The 14,737-nt window shown below is 40.3% G+C and overlaps 1 protein-coding gene across 4 annotated transcripts in view; it reads left to right on the top strand.

Annotated features, from left to right (window-relative positions):
• Window positions 1-14,737, top strand: part of BMPR1A (bone morphogenetic protein receptor type 1A) — a 140,160-nt gene that overhangs the window by 34,944 nt on the left and 90,479 nt on the right. The gene's annotated exons all lie outside the window — the stretch shown is intronic.

The raw sequence follows: 14,737 nt of genomic DNA, 5'->3' as shown, positions 1-14,737 counted from the left end.
ACCAGCTCCGAAGTCCAGGTCCCTGCATTTGAATCCTGCTTTTGCCACTTATTAGCTGTGTGACTTTCCTAAGTTATATAATGTTCTGTGCTCAGTTTCCCCATCTGTGAAATGGGATAATAATAGTTCCTAAGTTGGGGCCGCCCCGTGGCTGAGTGGTTAGGCTCACGCACTCCTCTTCTGCAGCCCAGGGTTCGCCAGTTCCGATCCTGGGCATGGACAGGCACCACTTGTCAAGCCATGCTGAGGCGGCGTCCCACATGCCACAACCAGAGGCACTCACAACTAGAATATACAACTCTGCACTCAGGGGCTTTGGGGAGGAGAAGAAGAAGAAAAATAAATAAAAATAATAGTGCCTGTCAAAGGACTAACGTATTTGTTCTCTGTCCAGCATGGTTCCTTGGCAAATAGTCTTTGAACTGTGTTCAGTGCTGCATACCCTGTTCAGCAGCCCACTCCCTTGATCCTTTCTGAAAACTCTTCTGCCCCCTCTGGTTAGTTGAGCCCCTTCTCTTTTGGTCATCAGTGCAGTCTTTTCCCTGATTTCTCTGTGCCCTTTGACCGCCCTCCTGTCTTTTGTGTATGTGCACACACGCTGGTGTGGACAAGGCAGAAGAAAGCTAGTTGGATGTGTGTTTTGGGATGTCAGAGTTTTGCATTTACATTTGACTTGCTGGGAAAGGAGGGAGAAGAGTGAAAAGATGTAGTGTTGGGCCAGAATGTTGTTAGCGACCAGTCGTGCCCAGCCACACAGGGACGGCGACCTGTGTTTTTATTTCGTCTATACAGTAGGATGTCTCATTACAGATTTTCTCATGGACAGGTTGTTTTTTAGTATTGTAAGACAATATTCAGTTGATCTAAAATACAAAGTGGTCAGTTGTCTTAGTCCATTCAGGCTACTGTTACAAAATACCATAAACCGGGCGGCTTATAAACAACAGAGTTTTATTTCTCCCAGGCTGGAGGCTAAGAAGTCCATGGTCGAGGCGTCAGCAGGTTCAGTGTCTGGTGAGAGCCGGCTTCCTCGTTGCTTGTCCTGGAAAAGGCGGCCGTCTTTTTCTCTGTCCTCACGTGGCGGAAGGTGCTAGGGAGCCCTCTGGGGTCTCTTTTAGGGGAACTTCAGTCCCATTCATGAGGCCTCCACTCTCACAGCCCGGTTACCTCCCAGATACCATCACATCGGGCGTTAGGATGTAACTTAGGCATTTTGGAGGACTGCAGACACTGTCTGGAGCAGCCACTTGTATAGTCCAGCTTCTGTGTTCGTTTGCTGTTGCTGCTGGAGTGCATTAGCACACACTTAGCGGTCTAAACAGCATGAGTTTCTCTTGCAGAATCCCGTCCGGGTCTTGCCAGGCTGGACTCCGGCGTGCACAGGCCGCGCTCCTTCCTGGGCGCTCCGGGGCAGAAGCTGACGCTTGCCATTGCCAGCTTCTGGAGGCCGCCCACCATGTGGCTCGGGCCTCCCCCACTCCCCTCCAAAGCCAGCCAGGGCTCACGTCTCTGCTGCTTTATTGTCTCTTTCTCCCTCTGACCACAGCTGGGAAAGAGTCTCTGCTTTTGAGGGCTCGTGATTAGGTCGAGCCCAACAGGATAATCTCTGCGTCTCAAGTTCGTACCCCAGTCACATCTGCAAAGTCCCCTTGCCACGCAAGGTAACGTAGTCCCAGGTCCCGGGGAGGAGGCTGAGGCTGTCTTTGAGGGGACCGCTGTTCTGCTGCCACAGGTGGTTTTTAGTCAGTTATAAGACATTGGCGGGTTCATTTTATCTGTTTGTTTGGATGAATGTGCGGCCCGCAGGGGAGGTGAAGTGGAGGACTTCGGAGCTGGACCTGCTGTGTGTCGGCATTGTGACCTCGGGCACATTCTTCACTCCCGCACGTTTCTTCTCTGGTAGAATGGGGGACAGTAATGCTTACTAGTACGTATTGAAATGGAAATAACGGTGTTGGGCTATGGACTGAAGTCCAGAGACGGCCACTAACCTTTCTATGACTGTCTCAGCTAAGCAAATTTATGACCACTTAACTCAAAAGGTTGTGAGGATCAAATTCTGTCAAGAATGTAAAAGTGCTTTGAAATGTATAAAAATTCTATTAAATTTTTGTGGTGTTATTTTTAGAATACTTTTAAAAATATTTGTCAGTGGTGAGAGTGTTCAACACATCCTTTGATACCTGGCTAGCAAACTTTTTGTCAGGTTTTTATTGTTTTTTTTTAATAGATTTTCAGACTTATGTCCTTTTGTGTGTGTGTGTAAGAAACATTTGCCCTGAGCTAACATCCGTGCCCATCCTCCTCCTTTTTTTTTTTTTTTTTGTTTGAGGAAGATCAGCCCGTATCTAACACCTGTGCCGGTCTTCCTCTACTTTGTATGTGGGTGGCTGCCACAACATGGCTGATGAGTGGGTCTGCACCCAGGATCCGAACCCACGAACCGGGGCTGCCGGAGTGGAGCACATGGAACTTGCACTGCTTGGCCATGGAGCTGGCCCCTTTGAGCTGAATTTTTTAATGTTGGGTAGTAGATATTCAAGTAGCAAAAATAAAGTCTTCATTTATAATTGGTTTGTCTGTGTACTCAGTGTTTGACACAAAAATATGAGTTATATTAAGTAAAAAGCATTTTAAAAAAGTGATTTGATTTCTTTTTTCCCTGACACTGTATTAGCGCATAGACGTTTTTCCCTCAGCAGCACAAAGATGCCATTTTGAGAGGTTAAATTACTTTCTAAATGTTGCAGTGAAGGAGGAGAGAGGGAGAGAGATCAGGTTACACATTCTTTGTTCCCGAGCCTGCCGCTGCACTGCACGTTTGGGGCTGCACTGGCGAGGCTGGACCCTGCGTGTGCCAGTGTCCTCGCCCTGCCTCCGCCTGGGGACGTGCTCCCTGACAGGCCTCTGGGCAAGCGCCCTTCCAGCTTAAATGTTTGGGAACGTTGCTTCTTAGTTTTTCTTTCGAAGGCTTTACTTTTATATAGTTTAGCTTCTGAGTAAACCTAAAGATGGTTTCTTTGTATATTCAAAGGTATAAAAAAATGTTTTCTTCGAGAGGCCTGTAAGTTATATTTTAATATTGCAATTAAACATAAATTTAACTCAAATTAATATTGAGTTAAATTTAGAGAGTATTTTAAATTGTATTTTGAGGGAAAAAAACTTTCTTGGCATAAAATGGCATGAATTGACTGTGTGTTTCAGAAACACGCTGGTAAAAAGTCCCCAGAGCAATCACAGTGTTTCTTTTGTTCTGTTTCTTTGCTGCTTGTGGATAAATGAAGACTTTGAGAAGATTTTTCACATAAAAACTGTCATAAAAATCCCAGTACCATATTCTGAATGTTAATTTGACTGTTTTATGTTGTAATTTTTCGCAGTTCAGTTTTGGTTAGAATATAGGTAAACTTTTTTTTTAATCTTTAAGGAATCATTTAAAAAATTTGGTTATTAAAATTTGAATGTATTTCATAAATATGTGTTTATATGTAACTGGTCCCATTTCTGAGGGTTTAAGAAACTTAGCGTTCTTTGTAAACTGATTATACCTCTGTTAAACATTATTAGTCCATTAAAAAGTATTGATTTTTTTCCCTCATTTCTAGGTCTTTTTAGGTATTAATAACGTTCATCAATTCGCTTAATGCTCTTCTGAAGAATGTCACTATAATTAATAATCAGATTATATTATAGAAATATAGTCACATTTGTGTCAGTCTTTTTAGGTTTTGTGTGTGTGTGTGTGTGTGAGGAATATTTGCTCTGAGCTAACATCTGTGCCAGTCTTCCTCTTTCTTTTTTTTGGCTTGAGGAAGATTAGCCCTGAGCTAACAGCTGTGCCAGTCTTCCTCCATTTCGTATGTGAGGTGCCACCACAACATGGCCTGATGAGTGGTGTAGGTCTGTGCCTGGGACCCAAACCTGCGAACCCAGGCCGCCAAAGTGGAGCACGCTGGACTTAACCCCTCACCACAGGGCCAGCCCCACTTTTTAGTATTTTTGAGAGTAGATGTCATGTTTTCTAAACATACTGTTGCCCCAGTGCACTTTTTCCAAAAGAGAAAAGATGCAGCTAATAAAAGTTTGTGGTTGGCCATTGGCACTCGCTGTTCTCTTTGCCCTGTTCATGCAGGTTTTGTTCTCTCTGGCTCCTGATTTTCTAATTTATTCACATATTTCTGCTCAGTAATATGCTGTCAGGTTCAGCTTTCTCTGTTGGGGCCCTAATTCTCTAGCCTTCCCTTCACTTCTCTGCTCCCTCTCCCTTCTTGTCTGAGAAGCCCAAGCCTTGGGGGCCCGCCTGAGTCCTGCCTTCTCCCTGGAGCCTTAATTTCATCTGGGCCATCAGTCGTTTCTTCCTTTCCTCTGCTTCTGTACGGCTCATGCCAGTTTGTACTGTTTTTCTTCTTCCTAAGTATTTGTTCTCTGTCTCTGATTTGCTTGTAAATAATTATGCTAGCTACCGTTTGTGTCCCTGCAGTATGTCGAGCACCGTGCCGCTGTTGGGGGTCTTTAACCGGCTAAGGCGGGTGTTCGCCTCCACGTGGGGAAGGTGGAAGCCAGCTACACCAAGCTGGAGGCGAAGTCACACGTCCTTCTCTCTCTGGCTCATGTCACACATGGTGGGGATCTTACACATACTAGATTCTTAATAAGTGTGGGGTGATTAGATGACTCATAGTTTGGTTCACTTTTCCTTTTTTTTTTGTGAAGATTGGCCCTGAGCTAACATCTGTTGCCAATCTTCTTTTTTTTCTTCTTCTCCCCAAAGTCCCCCCAGTACATAGTTGTAGATTCTAGTTGTGAGTGCCTCTGGTTGTGCTGTGTGGGACGCCGCCTCCGTGTGGCCTGATGAGCGGGGCTATGTCCTCGCCCAGGATCTGAACCGGCGAAACCCTGGGCCGCTGAAGTGGAGTGTGTGAACTTAGCCACTTGGCCACGGGGCCGGCCCCTCACTCTTCCTTTTAGAGATGGTGTTTGGAAGGAGGGAGAGAAACTGAGTCTGTTAGGATTTGTGAATTTTCCATACTTCAAGTCGAACAGCATTATCAGGCGCTATCATGGGCTTTTCTGCTAAAGTTCCATGTGTCTGACGTATGGACCTTATTCCAAGAAGATGGACGTGTGGTTCCCTGTATTGTTACAGAATCTGAGACTGTGTGAAGCGGGGGAGTGTTTGAAAGTGACTGGTGAGAAGAGAGCATGCTGCTGTGGGAAGTTATTTAAATCATTAAGTGAATATATTTATTTAAAAATTAGATGTCGGTGAACCTCAGAGAAAATGGGAAAAGGGAGCTTTGAGATGTTTTTGACTTTTGAATCTTTTATTATATTTGAACACTTTGTGCATTTGCTATTTATTATTTTGACATAAAATCATTAATTGATAGTGAGATTTCAGACACATTTTGGACACATTTTCTTAAGCAGATTTTTAAACATATCTATTCCTGATGGTGCCAGTTTTTTACTAGAAGACTGACCCATTTTAGTGCTTTGTTTTTGTAGCTCCCTAACCCCTGTTACTTTATCTTTACGAGTAATTAACCCATTTAAAACAATCTCCATACTTAAAAAATTAATGCTAAATTTTTTATGTTATCAATAAAAGCATTTTAATCATTTTCTCCACATGATTTGGTAAATGTTATTGATTTTGTCTGTTTTTTATTTTCATAAATGTATAGTGTGCTTTAATTATTTAAATATTCATTGAGGCTTGGACTTAAATCCTGCTAAGGGTTTTGCTTTTTAAGATACTGGAGGTTTATTATTTATATGTGAGTGGGTGTTATAGGGAAATGAATGGCTTTAAAAACATCAAAATTAAAGACAAACAGAAACTTAGGCTAGGATATATAAAATATAAATAGACTTGTGTATTTGTGGGGTTCATGTAAGCCTGGGGCTGAAGTACGTTTAAAAGGAGCCTCGCCAAGAGAGCAGTTGTCTTCTCGCCTCCCTGGTCACGTGGAGATTGCCAGTGGTGTCTTTTTACTTAAACGTGCACAGCTTTGTCAGAGCCACCATAGTACCTTGTTTTAAACTTCCTTTGTGACGCTTGTCATGACTGTAATTAAATTGCAGTTTGTGCGACCATTTCTTTCAGGTGTTTCCGCCCTCACAGACTGTCCTCCCTGTGGGTAGGGACTCCGGCCTGGCTCCCTGTTACGGCCCAGCATGGCGCCTTTCCTGACACGCGTGCTCAGTAACTTCTTTGTGGCGGCAGCCAGTGTTCTTTTTTCAGTGCTCTTTAATTAATAAAAAAACTTTGGTTTTGTAAAATTTTTAGTGTTTTTAGAGGCCCTGGAAAGAAACATAGCAACCACAAAGAAGAGCTGACTTGAGTTTTGCTTGTCTTGAAAATCGCTATGACTGTTTCAGTGATTGGAAGATCAGTGAAGCTGAAGAATTTGAGGAGTTGAAATTAAGGTTTAGCTGTTTTCTAAAAGGATATCACCCTTCAATACCTTTACTTGGCATTTTTGTCATTGTGACTTAAGATGGTGGTAATTATTCTTGATTGATGATGCCTGTCAAAAAGCAAGCCTACCCGGCCATTTCTGCTGTGTTCTGAGTGCTGAGAAACAAAAACTGAGAGCTTTGTGGACTGTTACGAGTCGGCTGTGAAATGAGAGGGTGACGTCTGCTTCCCAAAGGTACTTTAGGCTTTAATGAAATACCCAAGTGGGACAATGCGTAGTAGTGGGCCTGGCACGCCGAATGTGCTCCGTGAATGTTAATTATCACACTTGCACCATGTGCGAAAAACTTCCCTTCTCAAGAGTAGTTGTAAATTTAAAGGTGAATTTCTTTCCCATCCCAAACTAGTACCAAAATGCAAATGTGGTCCATTTTTTAAAAAGAGAGGTGCTTAATGGCACTCGATGATGGTGGTAAGTCATTTAACCTCACTTTGAATCTCTGCATGAGTATGTTATAGAAAGACTTGTGATGTCTCTTCTTGGAGGGAAGAATTACCTAAAAACGAAAAAAAAAAAAAATGGGAGAGAAATAAGCAGACCCACTATGATTCTAACCTAGAGGTTGTAAACTGGTGACCTGTCCTCTGTATTTGGCCTGCAGGCATGTTATGTTTGGCTCAGTGTATTTTTTTTAATTAATTGCACACAATTAAAAATTGAGAGATTTCACGAAAAGAAAATCCGGATTTTTGGCTCATCTGGAAAAACTGGAAGATAGGTGGCACAGGGCGTGTGTTCCCCGGTTGCAACAATCGCTGGAGCCAAGTAGAGGACCCTGATCTCTCGCGCTCTCTGTGGCATCCTCAAACCTGAAGTGGCTTTCAGTTTCCGTTAGTGATGGCATGTGCACTGTGTTTCATACGACGGAGTTAAGGGAGGAGGTGACAGTGCTAATGTCTCCATCAAAAGAGGGAAACCTAAAATAGAGCCGTTTCTATTTTAGGAAAAATAGAGCGTTTAATTCTTTGTGAAAATAAAGAACGTTTCTGCATATACCTCTCAAAAGGCCACAGTTTTAGGACTTAAAGAATTCATAGTAAGAACTATGATTAGTGTGATATGTGGGAAAGATGTATAATGAAAAATTTTAACTAGAAGAGGAACTCAGACATCAACAGGGATTTCTTAAAAATGAGAATAAAATAAAACTAGTGATGCTTCTGTGAGAAAAAAACCTCATGTATATAAAGAGAAATTTCCTGGGCATAAAATCTTGAGTTACTTAGAGTGTTTAGAGAACAAAGAAAGTATTATGTTTTGAACACCGATAAATTTGCAAATATGAGTCTATATGGAAATATTGTTGCTGAAGTGTTACAAATACGAGCAAGAAATTTCCAGGGCAGCTTATACAAAAATGCTAAATTGTCTCTATTGAGGTTGATATGAGTACAGAGATAAATGTCACCCAGTCAGCTCTGTTTGTTGGTGGCGTCTGTGAGAGTTGTGCCTGTTTCTCGCGTCTCTTCCTTAGTCTTTGCCTCTGCTGGTTTGTGCTGACAGCGGGCCATCTCTAGTGCGGGCTGAGGTGAGGAGTCGCTTCCGTCCTTCTGCTTAGTGGTCGCGTGCTTCGGGGGTCGTCAGTCTGCAGCAGCTTCTCGCCCGCCTTCCCTTCACTGTCTCACCTGCTCCAGTCCATATTCTACCTGCCCACCACCATTTATGTCAAAGACCATTCTTTTAAAAATTTTTATTGAGGTCATGATAGTTTACAACATTGTGAAATTACAGTTGTACATTATTGTCAGTCATCTTATAGGTGCACCCCTTCACCCTTTGTACCCACCCTCCACCCCCCTTCCCTCTGGGAACCACTCATCTGTTCTCTTTGTCCATGTGTCAGTTTATCTTCCACGTATCAGTGAAATCATACAGCGTTTGTCTTTCTCTGTCTGGCTTATTTTGCTTAACATAATACCCACAAGTTCCATCCATGTTGTTGTGAATGGGACGATTTTATTTTTATTTTTTATGGCTGAGTAGTATATATATATACACACACATACACATACATCTTTTTTATCCATTCATCAGTCAGTGGGCACTTGGGTTGCTTCCATGTCTTGGCTATTGTGAATAATGCTGCAATGAACATAGGGGTGCATGAGTCTCTTTGAATTGCTGATTTCAGGTTCTTTGGATTGATACCCAGCAGTGGGATGGCTTGGTCATATGGTATTTCTACTTTTAATTTTTTGAGAAATCGCCATACTGTTTTCCATAGTGGCCACTCCAGTTTGAGTTCCCACCAGCAGTGTATGAGGGTTCCCGTCTCTCCACACCCTCTCCAACATTTGTTATTTTTAGTCTTGGTTATTATAGCCGTTCTAATGGGTGTAAGGTGATATCTTAGTGTAGTTTTGATTTGCATTTCCCTGCTGATTAGTGCTGTTGAACATCTTTTCATATGTCTATTGGCCATCCTTATATCTTCTTTGGAGAAATGTCTGTTCATATGTCCTGCCCGTTTTTTGATCAGGTTGTTTGATTTTTTGTTGTTGAGTTGTGTGAGTTCTTTGTATATTATGGAGATTAACCCCTTGCCAGATATATGATTTGCAAATATTTTTTCTCAGTTGATGGGCTGTCTTTTCATTTCAGTCCTGTTTTCCCTTGCCTTGTAGAAGCTCTTTAGTCTGGTGAAGTCCCACTTGTTTATTCTTTCTATTGTTTCACTTGTCCAAGGAGACGTGATGTCTGAAAAGATCTTTTTAAGACTGATGTCAAAGAGTGTACTGCTTATATTTTCTTCTAGAAGTCTTAGGGTTTCAGGTCTTACCTTTAAGTCTTTGATTCATTTTGAGTTTATTTTTGTGAATGGAGTAAGAGAATGGTTCAAAAACCATTCTTGTCAGTGTCATTGATGGCCTCCATGGTGCCAGATTTTCTGTCCTCAACTTCAGCCTCTTGGTGGCGTTTGACACAACTGACTTCTGCATGAAACTCTTAGCTGCTGTGCCATGACTCTGCTGCCTTCCACATCTTTCAGCTGAGTCCACATGGTGGCTGAATCAGGGCTGAAGCTGGACTTCTGCTGCTTTGAGCCCTTACACTTAAGCCCTTAGGCCCTGTGTAAATTCAGTATCATAACTCAGGTTTTATACCTTATGTCCTGCATTTTGGGCTAATTTATGAAAGGACCAAAAAAAAAAAGGATTTGGAAAGTAAAAATAATCATATTAAAGAATCTGAACTACATTAGGAAGCTTGTTGCCTCTGTACTGCAGGTACAAATGCTTGAATGACTATGATGTGAAAGAAAGGGAGAAGAATCTAGGAATTTGACGTGGAGTATCACATTTAAATTAGCAGTTTTTTTTATCCCTGCACCGCCAACATTTGCTTATACCATAGGTGATTTAAGCAGTCGAGGTGCAGGTGACACTCACATCAGTGGTACTGGCTTAAGGGAGAAGAGAGAATCCTTGTAGGTACTTCTTACTCCTTCACCTAGAACAGTAACTTTAATCAATTAAAAACATTGGGGCCGGCCTGGTGGTGTAGGGCTTAAGTTCGCACACTCCGCTTCGGCGGCCCAGGGTTTGCAGGTTCAAACCCCAGGTGCAGACTTACACACTGCTCATCAGCCATGCTGTGGTGGAGTCCCACATACAAAAGAGAGGAAGATTGGCACAGATGTTAACTCAGGGCCAATCTTCCTCAACAACAACAACAAAAATTGTATTCATTTTAATGACTCAGTACCAACTTGTAGGAAGTCAGCTGAATTTTAGATAATTTTTTTCATTCCAACTAAAGATAGCAGCCATGGAAGTATGAAAAAAAGGAGTTAAGTACTTTTTGTTACTATTAATCTAGCCATTACAGGAAAATCCGACAGTCAAATTAAGGTGGAAATTTGTTCTCCTTAAAATGAAGTCAGATGGGTAGAATAAAATATTCTGATCTCACTGCCATAGCAACAACTCTAAAAGCACAACGTAATTGTAATAATGTTATAGGCTTATTAAAATTGCTACATAAAACAAAAAATTACATTCAGTGTTATCTTTAATAATTTACATCAGCCTTTTTCTTGATGGTTCCTACTTTTGATGTTGAACTTAGAAATTCCTTCCCCATTGCAATAGTATTTTCAAATTCTTTATAGTTTCACATTTTGCATCTTACCCTTTTATTTATCTGGAACTGATTTTGTTGCATGAGCTAGGGATCCAACTTAGTTCTTTTCCACGGTTAGCAAATTCAACACCCTTTATTGATTTGAGATGCTGCTTTTATTGTGTTTTTGTATCTATGTCTGGATCTACTTTTGATCTCCTCTTCTAATCTGTCTCTTGACAGTAGAATCATGCTGTTTATATTGATGTGGCTGTCAGTATATTTTAATACTTGGTACGGGAAATCCTTCTATTACTTTTCCAAAAGTTTAGCATATTCCAGTTTATTTTTCCAAATATCTTCAGAGTCCTTTTGTCTGATTCCATTCAAAAACCTGTTAACATGTAGTGATTGATTTGCAGAAACTGGTGTCTTTAGAGTTTATAGTTTTCTAACTCACAAAGTAGCATACCTTCTTTTATTAGTCTTCTTTTTCGACTTTCAGTAAAGTTTTGTAGTATATTTTTAGGTGCTATTGTGAGATTATTTTTCCATTATATTTTGTAACTTGTTTTGCTAATACACAAACAACTTATTAGTTGTATATTTAAAGCATTCAAATATTTAACTTTTTTTTAGTGTTAACATCTTTTCTGTTGATTTAAATGGAGGATTTAAAAATATATAGAATATAACCTTTAAATAATGATAACTTTGCTTAATCGATTTAATCATGTCTCTTTAATCTGAAACACTTCCTTGGCTGTCTTTTGTCTTTCATGACATTAACATTTTTAAAGAATATAGGCCAGTTATTTTAGACAGTATTCCTCATTTTAGAGTTATCTGACTTTTTCTCATTATTAGCTTTCGGTGGTGCATCCCAGGTCAGAAGTCCACGTAAATGATGGTGTGTCCTTTCTCGGGGTATCACACGCAGAGGCATAATGTATCCATCCTACCTGTCATTGGTAATGTTAATTTTGATCACTGGTCAAGGTGTTGTCCAGTTTCCCCATTGTGTGGTTACTGTTTCCCCCTTAACAACTAATAAGCAATGTGTTGGGAGATATTTGAAGACATGAAAATTTCTTGTTCCTCATGATATTCTCCACTCCCCTCTAGAGTTAACTGGTCTTCACTATTATAATTGTAGTGTAGCGATTTTCCTGTGTCCTTGCTTGTTCTGCATTTATCGTGCTGCATTGTACTGTAAGAGCCCTTCTTACTCTCTTGTCTTTTTATTTAACCTGTCTGCTATCATCAGTATGGCCTAATGCACTTCTGTTTTATTCCATGAGTTAAAACCTGTTTCAACCCTTATGTTTTTTGATGTTCACGTTGCTCCAGATTTTGACAGTGGGAGTCCCCTCATCCTGGCTCTAGTGTCCTTTGGATGTGGCTCCATCTTTTTGTGTGTGTGCACTTCTGTATTTTCTGACACAGTAATGTTGGAGGCTCACGTTGGACCTTGTTTGTCCCATCTGTGGGGCCATATGAGTCACAGCTCTAAGGAAGCCAGGTTCTCTTAGTGGGGAAGCAATATATAGAAACTAAGATCTGGGCATCAGGTCTTCTCATTGATACTGGGCCTCACTGCTTCCAGTCTCTTTCAGTGAGAATATTTAGGAAATATATATATAATTATATTATTTTTTAAAAAGAATTTTAGTTTATACTAATACTTCCAATTCTAATCCAACCCCACAGGATTTTTTTCTTTTCCCCATTCCATATTCTAATTTGTTGTTTAAGTTTTAAAAATTAGGTGTAATGTGTATGTATGTATTGATATCCATATAAAATGAAATGCACATATCTCATGTGTACAGTTCAGTCAGTTGTGAAAAACACACACACTTCTTTAACCCACACCCATGTCAAAAAACTGATCTGTGACTTTTAGACTGTTTCTCATTGTGGATAATATCGATTTGTTAATTTTTAGATATTTGAACCTTGAATGCACTTGTTCATAAATTCATTTGCACTTCAGTTGAATAGGCATAAATAAAAGTAAGCTTATTTGTATTATTTGTATTACACCAATGAAACAAACAAATGAAAAATTCTGTGGCTTATTGCAGATGGAGTTATTTCTCACTGGTCATTTTCGTTTTATTTTGTTAGAATAGTACTGAAAAAATGCTGACATTTCTTCAAGGATTGTATCACGACGTTTTTCTAATTGCAAATTGTGATGGTAAAGAATACAAAGTGTGTGTTTCCTTATGAGTCGGTAAAGTACTGTGGTTTCTGGAGTTTGGCCAAGTGTTTCTCAGCCCTTCTATCAATTGGTGGCACTGCCCACAGAAATTTATAACTGTCAACAGCATCCTTTTTTAACTGGTGTAACAAGAGTGGACAGGGTTGGCTAATTTCCAATGAGAAGGCATGAATTTGATTTAGAAAGGACATTTCTAGAGTGCAGAATCTGATTCTTTGAATTAATTTTACAGGTGACTCTGTAAAAGATCAGTAAAATTTTGGAGGACTAGAGAAATGACCAAAAAAAAAAAATTGGCAGAAAATTAATAATTATGGTAGGAGGAACAATAGTGAATAAAAAACCAACCTTTTCCTTATAAGATTCCAAAATGAACTATCCATTAGTTAAATACACAAAAACCGTAACTTTAGTAGCTTTCCAAATCTGATGGAAGGTGTTAGAATGGATGAGTTTACCAAGCATGCGTGTCATGAGAAATGAGGGCTGCTCTTAATGCACCCGAAGGTCGTGCAGATGGTGGTTCTAGTATCTGAGTGACTTAGCGTCTGAGTTAGGAAGTTTTCTGTTTCGGTTCGGAAGAAAAATGTCCAGCACAGTGAGTGATACACAGATAGAAGTGACTTGCGCCTCCGTAGTCTAAGACCCCCATTATCAACAACCCTCATCAGAGGTGCATTTGTTACAATTCATGAGCCTGCGTTGACACATCATCACCCAAAGTCCATAAAGTAATAGTACTAAAGTTGAGGAGGATCTTGAAAACATTAATCAACTGATGACTTAATTAGAGGTCAATCTGCCCGAGGAAAACCCACGTTTATTGCATCTGACAAGGTTTGTATATGAAAAACATTTGGTTGTTACTACTAGCAAACTCACCTAACACTTTCTGAAGTTCAGCTGTATATTATGCAATGTATTTTATCAACCCTGAGACACATATATCTGCGTAATCCACAGGTGTTGATGTACTGTTATTCTCTGTACCATTAAGAAAGAAAAAAGATAGCTGTTAAAACCGTGATGTGATACTGATTTTAAGACATGTCCTGATTTCACAGTTGTTAAAATGTGGAAAGATACGTGACCTAGAATTGGTGAAATACGTTACATTAATCAATAAAATGTAAGAAAAATACACCATTAAGATATATACACACATGCAGATGTTTTAAATAGATTTTTTTCCTAGAGAAGTTTTAGGTTCACAGCAAAACTGAGCAGAAGGTATAGCAATTTCCTATATACTGCTTGCGCCTCCGTAGTCTCCCCCATTATCAACAACCCTCATCAGAGGTGCATTTGTTACAATTCATGAGCCTGCGTTGACACATCATCACCCAAAGTCCATAGTTTACGTTAGGGTTGACTCTTGGTGCTGTGCATTGTGTGTGTTTTGACAACTGTGTGACAGGTATCCACCATCATAGTATTATACTCAATGGTTTCACTGTCCTGCACATCCTCTGTGCTCTGCCTCTTCGACCCTGCCTCCCACCTAACCCTAGCAGCCTCTGATCTTTTTACTGACTCCATAGCTTTGCTGGTTCCAGACTGCTATATGGTAGGAATCATATAGTGTGTAGCTTTTTCTGATTGGCTTCTTTCAGTTAGTAATACGCGTTTAAGTTTCCTCCATGTCTTTTTATGGCTTGATAGCTCATTTCTTTCTAGCACTGAATAATAGTCCATTGTCCTGCTATACCATATCTTGTGTATCCATTTACCTACTGAAGGACAGCTTGGTTGCCTCCAAGTTTTGGCAATGAATAAAGCTACTATAAACGTCCTTGTGCAGGTTTTTGTGTAGACGTAAATTTTCAACTCATTTGGGATCTGAAGGAGCACAATTTCTGGATTGTGTGCTAATAGGATATTTATTCTTATAAGAAACTGCCAAACTGTCTTCCAATGTGGCTGTACCATTTTGCATTCCCACCAGCAATGAATGAGTTCC

This window comes from Equus przewalskii, chromosome 1 (assembly GCF_037783145.1).
Source record: "Equus przewalskii isolate Varuska chromosome 1, EquPr2, whole genome shotgun sequence".
Classification (NCBI taxonomy): Eukaryota; Metazoa; Chordata; class Mammalia; order Perissodactyla; family Equidae; genus Equus; species Equus przewalskii.
This window is presented reverse-complemented; position numbering and strand designations above follow the sequence as displayed.